We start from the raw sequence: 9747 nt of genomic DNA on the forward strand, positions 1-9747 counted from the left end.
GAGCGGGGAGGGTATATTTGGCTTGCCGGTTACCACCGTCTATCCATGAGGCAAAGCCAACACAAGCACTCAAGGCAGGGACCTGAAACGAGCCACAGAGGAGCACGGCTTGCTGCTCTGCTTTCCCCGGCTTGCTCACTACCTTTCTTATAGGTCCCAGGCCCACCTGCCCAAGGACGGCACTGCCAATAGTGGGCTGGGTCCACCTTCATCAATTACCAACAGACATACCCACGGGCCAATCTGATAGAGGCTAACTCCTCTATTGAGATTCTCTCTTCCCAAATGACTCTAGTTTGCATCAAGTTGATTAAAAAAAAAAAAAAAAAAAAAAACAGAACACCATAACAACAATTGGCAAAACATACTTCCTTGGTATGGCATCATTATGCCCATTTCAAAGATGGAGGAAGTGAGATGAAGGCCATCTCTCCCCTAGGTGTCCCAGTGGGTTGTGACTGGGGAACAGTGTCAGGATAGTGAAGCAGAGGCCCTGCCAGCTTCGGGGAATGTCCCCTAGTAGCAAAGCATCCTGTTCTTAACATTTGAAACTCTGTCTCTTTAAGGAGTTGAGGGGTATGGTGGTTTGGGTAAGAATGGCCCCCACAGACTCTTATTTGAATGCCTAGGGAGTAGCATTAGGAGGTGTGGCTTTATTGGAGTAGGTGTGGCCTTGTTGGAGGAAGTGTGTCAGTGCGGGGTGGGCTTTGGGGTTTCAAATGCTCAAGCCAGGCCCAGTGCCTCTCTCTTTCTGCTGCTACCTGTGGATCTGGATGTAGAACTCCTGACTACCTCTCCAGCACCATGTCTGCCTGCCTGCTGCCATGCTTCCCGCCATGACGATAATGAACTAAACTCTGAACTGTAAGCCAGGTCCAATTAAATGTTTTTCTTTATAAGAGTTTCTGTGATCATGGCATCTCTTCACGGCAATAAAAACCCTAACTAAGACACGGGGCATCGACAGGGCCCTCGGTTATTGAGAAAGTGGAGGTCCAGGAGCTGACAGCTTCCAAGCCAGCCTGAGAAAGAGCTAAACCCTTTCTCTTCTAAGAGAAGAGCAAAACTACTTCTCTGATTCAGTGTGGCAGAACCTCAGTGTGTGACAAAGACAGGTTCACAGGAGGGAGAACACATGGTGTGATAGTTAATATTATCGACTTGATAGGGTCCAGAACTGCCTAGGAGACAAAGCTCTTGCCATATCTCTGAGGGAGTTTCTCAAGTGGGAGAAATAAGATGGGAAGATCCACCTTCAGTGGATAGCATTGCTGCACAGGCTTGGATGTCAGGCTAAACACTGACATTTATCTCTGTGTTTCCTAACTGCTGATGCAATGTGACCAGATGCCTCATCCTCCTGCCGCCACGATTTTCCTGCAATGATGGCCTGTACCTTTCAAGTGTGAGCAAAAGAAAGCCTTCCTTCCTGAAGTTGGTTTCTCTGGGTATTCTGTCACAGCAAGGAGTCCGGTTATTAATACACATATTTCAAGGGAAACAGAGATAGGTTTTCTGGTCGGTTAATCAGAAACTACAACATGGAGAGAAATAAGGGAAAACACTAAATAACTGACTAGTGGTTAAGAACACATGATTTGGGATCAAATAGTTCTGGGTTCCATTTGTAGCCCTAAACCCCTAATTGGATGGGAGCCAAGCATGGTGGTACATGCCTGTAATCTCAGAACTTGGAAAGCAGAAGCAGGAAATCAGGAATTTGAGGCCAGCCTGAGCTACATGAGACCTTGTTTCAAAAACAAACAAAAGACATCTATTGAGAAGGGAGCATCCCTTGGCCTCCCAGAACCCCCTCCATTCCCCAGCTGGTAACATAGGTAATAACCTTCCCGTGGGCCATTCTGAGAATTAAGTACAGTAGTGTATGCAAACCCCTCATGTACACAGTGCTTATCCATAAGTTCCACCCATTTCATACGTGTGTGTGTGTGTCCTTTTGTATTCCCCATGTCAGTGTATGCACTACCCAAATCAACCAAGGTTTGACTTGAGTCGTCTGGATAATTTACTTCAATAAATTACTTTGGAGTTAAAGTTTTTTTAGTACCAATAAGTCTTTAAAATCCAGAAAGGGGAAGTCAACAAGACAGCTCAACAGATAAAGGTGCTGGCCACCAAGCCTAACGACCTGAGTTCAATCCCCAGAGCCTACATGGACAAAGGAGAGAACTGACTCCTACAAACTGTCCTCAGATCTCCACAAGCATGGTGTGGCATGTGAGAGCTCATGCACACACACACACACACACACACACACACACACACACACACACAAGCAAATGTAAAAAAAGAATAAATTTTCAGAAAAAGAAGAGAAACATTTGGTAGCAAAGGAGAGTTCCTGGAATGACCAGAGCTGGAGCCAAACAACAGAGCCCATATCTGTTCAGACAAGAGCCGACTTCACTTTATTGGTTCCCGGCCCATGCTCCAGGGCTCATTTAGTAACGTGTCACATCCCAGAAGTGCACACCTCTGAACATGGTCGGATGGCAGCATCTGCAGTCCTGGAGAGAGCTGAAACAAGCAAGAGAGGTCCTTCTCCATCTGTTCACATGGACCAGTCCATGTCTCTTGTACTTTGACTGGCAGCTCCACATTTAAGGTTCTGCCTTAGAAACCACTGCCTCAGGGTCCACAGAGGTAGAGTCCCAAATGGGATGTCCCTTAGTGGAATTGCCTCTTTCCATCCACAGCATCCACAGTTGTGATCACATCAGCAAATGAGACTCACTACACAACAGCATAGTTCGGCATCTGAAATAAGCATTCCTGTCTATAGCCTGTCTAGGAGAGGTACAAGCCAGGACTCCCATCCCTGCCTCATGGTGAAGAAATAATTGGTCTTCTACTGTACCATTCCACTAGACAAAGCATCATCCTCACTGTCCTCTGCGCTCCTACTCCAGAGTTCTTATCATCACTGGGGACATTGGTCATGTGGAGGCAACAGCTACACATCCTTTGCCCTTCTAAACCTGTAGGACACATTTCTATAAGCACTGGCTAGGGCTGGGGTACAGGTTATGACGTCCAAATCCCTAAGCCTCATTTACCAGCACCACTGCCCTGAAAGGAAGGAGAATGTTCCCAAGAGATATTGAGCCCTTCTCTTTGGCTGTAAGATTATTGCAAAGAGAAAGAGGCTGAAACCCAAAGCCAGCGGGGGCGGGGGGGGGGGCTGTCTCCAAAAAAGAGATTTCACAAGGTCTGACAACTTGTCAGAACAGGAGAGACTACAGCTAGACCAGGAAAGAGTGGTGAATCAACATAGGGCAGGACCACACAGCTGTGCAAACCTCTATTTAATTTAAACCTGAAGATGGACTTGGGGGTGAGGGGTTGCTGGGCTGCTACATTTGTGTCTCTTCCCACTATGTCCACATTCAATAAAGCTCCTATCTTACTTGTTACTATAACTTGTCTCTTTAATTGGTTTAATGTGGGCAGGTAACTTGTTGAGGCACCTGAGGCCTAGGCTCTGACCCTAACAACTACAGCATCACCAAGGATCTATCCATCCAAGGAGAGAACTGTGCGGGTTTCATTGAGCTCCAAATTCTGCCCTTACTTGTATTAGAGACAGGCGGTCAGCTGGCCAAGATTGGGTAGAGGGAAAACTCTTGAGCCTACAGGCCTGCTAGGAGCAGGGAGGTAGCTTGATTCGTTCCTAGTGGAAAATCGCATGGCTTCCCCCAAGTGCCCTTCCACTTGCCTTGTCCTCCTAGACCGCCCGCATCCTCTTGCTTCTGGGCTCTCTTTGCATTCAAGCTATGTGAGCCCCCTGTCCATCAGCCGATACCCCTGAGACTTCCCCTAGGATTCGACAGTCTCAAAGCCCTCCTCTCTGTGGGTCGGAAACACCCTAAAGAAACATGACTGCTGGAATGTTCAACTTCTTACCTTTATGACATGCTGTTGTCTTCTACAAAGACGTTGGGTGACATTCATAGTTTGCCTCCACTGTTTGAGGCCAGGGGATGGAAGGATATGACAATAGATTGTGCTGTTTAGGGATATTTGCTCTTTTAAGGAAAAGGTCATTGACTATAAGACTTAAGGGTAGAGTCTTGGGCACCATGGCAGGTGACAGAGAGGTGCTTTGCACCAAGATGTCCTACTGCTACCTCCGGTGGTAAATTTCCCTTCTCCCCTGTCCCATATGGTCAGCCTGGGGTCATTTATTTTTCCTCTGAAATAAAAATCTCCTCCTCCAGCTGCTGGGAAGACAGAACAAAGCTGGCGGCTGATTATTATTCAAGAACAAAGCAGACCATTTATTTTAGCAGGTTGAGGGCCATTATCTCCCCAGGACACAAGCTGCAGTGTGAGCTGCCTTTATCTACCGCTCCCCTTCCGTCCTCAATCCTTGAAAAGTGTGTTGTTCCAGCGAGAGGAACAAAAGGGAACAGAGGAGAGACATTTGCTACAGCCATGACCTGGGAAAGCTTCTTTCTCCTCCCTTCCCAAAGACATTAACACGCTCTGTCTCCTAAAGACCCCGAGCAGATGAAAGAAGACTTTGGCAGCCATCTTTCATTTGGAACAAGAGTCGCACCACACCCTCGAATTCGCTATCATCAAGCCTGCAGACATCTTTACTGCTGCGAATTGTTAAGAATTGCCAGACAAAATACAGGACGTCCAGTTCAATTTGAATTTCAAATCGGCAGTAAATGATTTTTAGTCTATCTTAGATATCGCATAGTTAGATATCTTTAAAATGATCCACTGTTCATCTCAAATTCAAATTGGAGTGTCCTATATTTCCATGTGCTGAATCTGGCAGCTCGTCACACCGTGTCTCTCAAATCAGCCTCATACTGGTCTCGTGAAGCACAGCAGAACTCCTTGGGTATGGAAGAAGATTTGGGGGAATGGGGGCACAACCAGATGTGTATAGGAGTGTGTGGAGTTAAGTGACAAGTTGCAGAGACAACCCTCACCTGGAGTCACATGAACTGCTTCAGGCCTGCTCACCTGAGGTGACCCTGAACATGGGCAAACGAATAAATGTGTTTGGTGCTCTCAGAGTGAGCAGAGGCCATTTTTCCATGGGAGCCTAAGAGGGAAGCTTCCCTTGCATACAGCGGGGGAGGTGGAAAACACCTGGGCTCCATCTGAAAACTGTAAGGATTCCTGAAGCCTCCTGCTCTAACCCCCTGCTTGCAGACTCTTCCAGGAGACTTGGGGCTAAGGGTCTGCGGACCTGCTCAGTCCCAGCTCCCGGTGCACAGACCCCTGCCCCAGCTTCTCTCCCCAGAGTCTCCAGGCATACATGCCACTTCCTCAGAATCCCTAAAATACCTCAAGGTGGCCAATCAACAGTAAGGAGGAGGAAAGGGTTTATTTGGCTTACACTTCCACGTCACTGCTCATCATGGAAGGAAATCAAGACAGGAGCCTGGAGGCAGGAGCTGATGCAGAGGTCATGGAGGGGTGCTGTTTACTGGCTTGCTCCTCATGGCTTGCTCAGCCTGCTTTCTTATAGAACCCAGGACTGCCAGCCCAAGGAGGGCTCCACCCACAATGCCAGAACTCCACCCACAAGGCAGGACCCTCTCCCATCAATCACTAATTAAGAAAATGCCCTACGGGCTTGCCTATAGCTCAGTTTTATGCAGGCATTTTCTTCAATTGAGGTTCCCTCTTCTCAGATGAGTTTAGCTTTTGTCAAGTTGGCATAAAACCAGCCAGCACAGCAAACAACAGAATGGACAGCTGGAGACGGAAGAGCAAGCACCCAGCTTCCAACCTAGACAGGAGGGCTTCATGTGGTGCCCCTGCTGGACCTCAGTTCTTGGCAGACTTCATTTTTATTCATTCAATAATAATTACTATATAATAGCAATATATAATTACATCATCTTAACACATGATTGTATACCATGTAATTATTAATAATATTACATATCATATAGTAACATCCTTATTGCTATTATTTGTGTGGGTCCAGGTGTAAGCACGCCACAATAGAGGATAACTTTGCAGGATCAGTTAGTTCTCTCATCACCTTTACAAAGGTTCCAGGGATCAAACTCAAGTCATCAGGCTTGCAAGGGAGCAGCACCTATTTTTTTAACCTTCTGTCATCCAGGCCAAGTGTCCCCCTCCCCCCTCTCCTCCCACTCCCTCCCTTCCCACCTCCCCCGCCCCAGGTCCACTCCTCCTCCATGGCCCTTCAGAACAGGGCAGGCCGCCCAGGGTTATCAACCAAACATGGCGTATCAAGTGGCCAGTACTTCTACCTCTGAGCCGTCTCACTATCCCTAGGACGTATTTTTAAAGGGCCGTTGACCCCATAGTCGCCTTCTGATATAATAATTCCTTCCCTCTCACGTTGCTCTTCACGCCCTTTCTATCTTTACTGCTGTTTTAAATAGGTCCCCTTTCAATATTAACTCCCAACTTGTCCCTTTGAATGAGTTGACAGGTAAAATCAGCCTCGTTTTTTTAATTCTGTTGTAAGAGCTATCTAGACAATATATTGATTGCACAAAATAATGGGTTTCATTGTGACTTCGTTTGTTTGCTGAAACAGAGTCTCATGTGGCCCAGCCTGGTCTTAACTCCCTGTGCGGGTGAGATTGGCCTTGGACTGGTGATCCTCCAGCCTCTGGCTCACATGTGCTAGAATCACAGGCATGTGCCAACACGCTCAGCACATTGTGACATTCTTACGGAACATACTGTGACCACATCCACCCCGCCCCCCTTCTTGCCCACCTCTCACTCCCCTGATAGGCCTCCTCTTCCCTAATGGAAACTGAATTTTACTGTCGGGCACAGAAGTTCCTCTGAAGACATCAAGCACCATTTTGCTGCTGTTGTTGTTATTGTTGTTGTTTGTTTGTTTGTTTGTTGTTAATCCTGAAAGAGGAGTCTACGTTCTCCAGGATTTACCATTTAGAAAACAGAAAATGAATTGTCACTTCCCCAGGGTCAACGGTGCTAAAACTTTCTGGGATTCAGAAAAATGCCGTCAGATTGGTGATAGAGATGTTTCCTTTTATAGTTTACTTGTGACTTTCTCCAGGACCCGCACTTTATGTCTCTGTGACACATCTTCTCCCAGGGCTCACACGGCTTCCTGTAACCGTGCTTGGTGCTTGCTCTTCAAGCTCTACTGTTTCTCAATGTTGGTTGAACCCCCAGTGAGAAGAGGCTCTTGTATTATTACCCATTCCCATTGCTCTCCAAGGATGAAAAGAAGTCCCATAATTAAGCCTGCAGTGTGCAGAGAGCAGCTGAGAGGACGCCTACTGTGTGACTGTGGTGGTCAATGGCAAAGCAGGGGATCAGGACCCCCAACCATCTTTGGGGAGAAGGTCATTAGGTCAACCTCCCACCCCCTCCTGCCAGAGGATGCCAGCTGATGGTTAATAGAATACTAGATAGCCAGCCAATGAGCGGTTATCCTCTGAGGCTCACAGTCTGTCCATTCATCCAGTCTGTCCATTCATTCATTCATTCATCCATTCATTGTATTTCTCTTTTGTGTTTGTTTGTTTGTTTGTTTGTTTGTTTGTTTGTTTTTCCAGACAGGGTTTCTCTGTGTAGCTTTGTGCCTTTCCTGGAACTCACTTGGTAGCCCAGGTTGGCCTCAAACTCACAGAGATCTGCCTGGCTCTGCCTCCCAAGGCCTCATTGTATTTCTTACAAGCCAAATACTATGCAAGGTAAGAAACAAAACGATCAATAAAGAGTCATCTTCCACTGAAAGAATTACAGACCGGAATGTGAGACAGACCCTCTCACACTAAGAATGTCACAGTGCATCTTGAAATGTTAAGCTAAAAGAACATCATGTTTCAACCAGGGCTGACTTGGCTCCCAGAGAACATTTGTCATATCTAGAGACATCTGTTTGTCATAGACTGGGTGAGGGTTCTTACTGGTATCTAGGGACACAGCTAAACCACCACCCATGCTTAAGACAACCAGCCTCCCATGGTGAGGAATCATCCAGCCCAAAATGTCAGTGGTGCCAGGCTGAGCACCTCGTGGGATATGTGGTGATGTGGTCAGTCCGATCTGGCCAGCCCCATGCTCCGGGTCCCCTCAGTCATTTCTGCTCTTTTCCCACCTCCATCACTGTCTGGCTTTTGCCCCCAGCCAGTTCCTTTGCCCCCATAACTTCAGCTTCGTCTACAGAACAGAGTCCAGATCTCTAAGCTCTGAATCCCTCCCAGTCTGAGAGTCTATGGTTTATCGGGCCCATGTTTGCGCTTCCATTGAACTCTGGCCCCACAGGATAATGCTGGGGACAGTGACTCTGCCTGCTTCAGGTCAAGGAGATAAACTAGCTTCCTGTGCTGCTCTTGAGCAAATACATCAAGGAGGAAGCTCAAACACCCTGGCTCAGGACCGTTCTATCACAACTGAAGCTTCCCTACCGATACCCAAGAGCCATTTAACCTGCCTCCCGGATCTGAAGAAAAGGTTTGAGTGAATGAAGCTGAGTGGAAATTTACTCAGATGCTGTTTCAGTGATTAGATCCCAACCACAGATGACACTTCATTCCCTTTGAGGTGTCTGAGGCGGTGAGGGGGCAGGAGGAGCCAGTCCAACGATGTGGGGCAGTGCCTATGGAGGGGTACTGTCTCTAGGTGTCTGTGGGCAGCCTCAAAGGGGACCTCTTGTCACGTCTCCTTGAATACAGGGTGGCCTGGATTCTTAGCCCCGTGTTTCAGACTGTCAGGATGTGTGAATCAGACACTCAGAAACTCATTCCTGCTCCCTTCCTCCGGTGATGTTTGCTGAGCTCATCCGCCTAACAGAAAGACCCTGTCAGGGCTGGCAGGCTGGAAGACAAGAGCAGGTAGGAGACACAGAGGAGCCAAGGGCTGGGAGAAGGGAGTCCAGAAGCTCCAGAATATAAGGCAGCCTCAGTGCTCAGGGAGGGCTAGCTGTCACCAGAGAGGCAGGAAAAGCCAGCAAGGCAGGCGTGGCTTTGGCATATACCCTGGTTCCAATGTCACTAGGTTCACTGTCCTAGGGAAGTGCATCCAAGTCTTCAACTGGAACGCCTTTGTGTCCTTTCCACTGACACCCAGAGCCATTTGAGGTAAGCAGTCTGAAAGCAATGAAAACTAGGCCTTTTAATGCCTTTTTAACAGAGGGGGAAAAAAAAACTAAATCCCAGACACATTCAGTAACACACCCAAGTTACTTCAACTGCTAGACTAGGGAGACTCCATCAATGCGGCTGTCAGATTTGCTTCACAGAAGTCACAGACAATAAATGTTCCCAAGCTAGACAGCTAGACACATCGCTTGCATTCACTGTTTTGTTTTTTGTGTTTTATTTTGTTTGGGGAGAGGACAACATGATTTATATCTAGAGTATATGGAAATCTTTCTTAAGACTTATTTTTTAATTTTGTGTGTGTGTGTGTGTGTGCACACGCATGTATATGTGCACATGACTACAGTACCCACAGAAGGTTAGAAGAGGGCATTGGTTCCCCTGGAGCTGAACTTGGAGGAAGTTATGAGCTGCCCAATGTGGATGCTGGAAACCAGACCATCTAGAAGAGTAGCAAGCACTCTTAACTGCGGATCCATCAGCACCTGTGTGTAGCGGGTAGCTATTCCAGCTTTGACCTTGAAGCACTGCCTCAATGAGGCAGCCAGTAACTGCTATGCCTACCTATGATCTGCCCCTGGGGTGTGGCCGAGATGGGAGCCCTTAAGACTGGAGATCCTTCCGGGCTGGCCCTCTT

General features: G+C 47.5%; 1 long non-coding RNA gene across 1 annotated transcript; it reads left to right on the forward strand.

Moving 5' to 3' along the window:
• Window positions 1-8141: 8141 nt before the first annotated feature.
• LOC119087524 lies at window positions 8142-9491 on the forward strand. Its single transcript, XR_005090989.1, has 4 exons — window positions 8142-8463; window positions 8685-8843; window positions 9007-9089; window positions 9457-9491. It is a non-coding gene; the product is annotated as an uncharacterized LOC119087524 (long non-coding RNA).
• The last annotated feature ends 256 nt before the right edge of the window (window positions 9492-9747 follow it).

This window comes from Peromyscus leucopus, chromosome 3 (assembly GCF_004664715.2).
Source record: "Peromyscus leucopus breed LL Stock chromosome 3, UCI_PerLeu_2.1, whole genome shotgun sequence".
NCBI lineage: Eukaryota > Metazoa > Chordata > Mammalia > Rodentia > Cricetidae > Peromyscus > Peromyscus leucopus.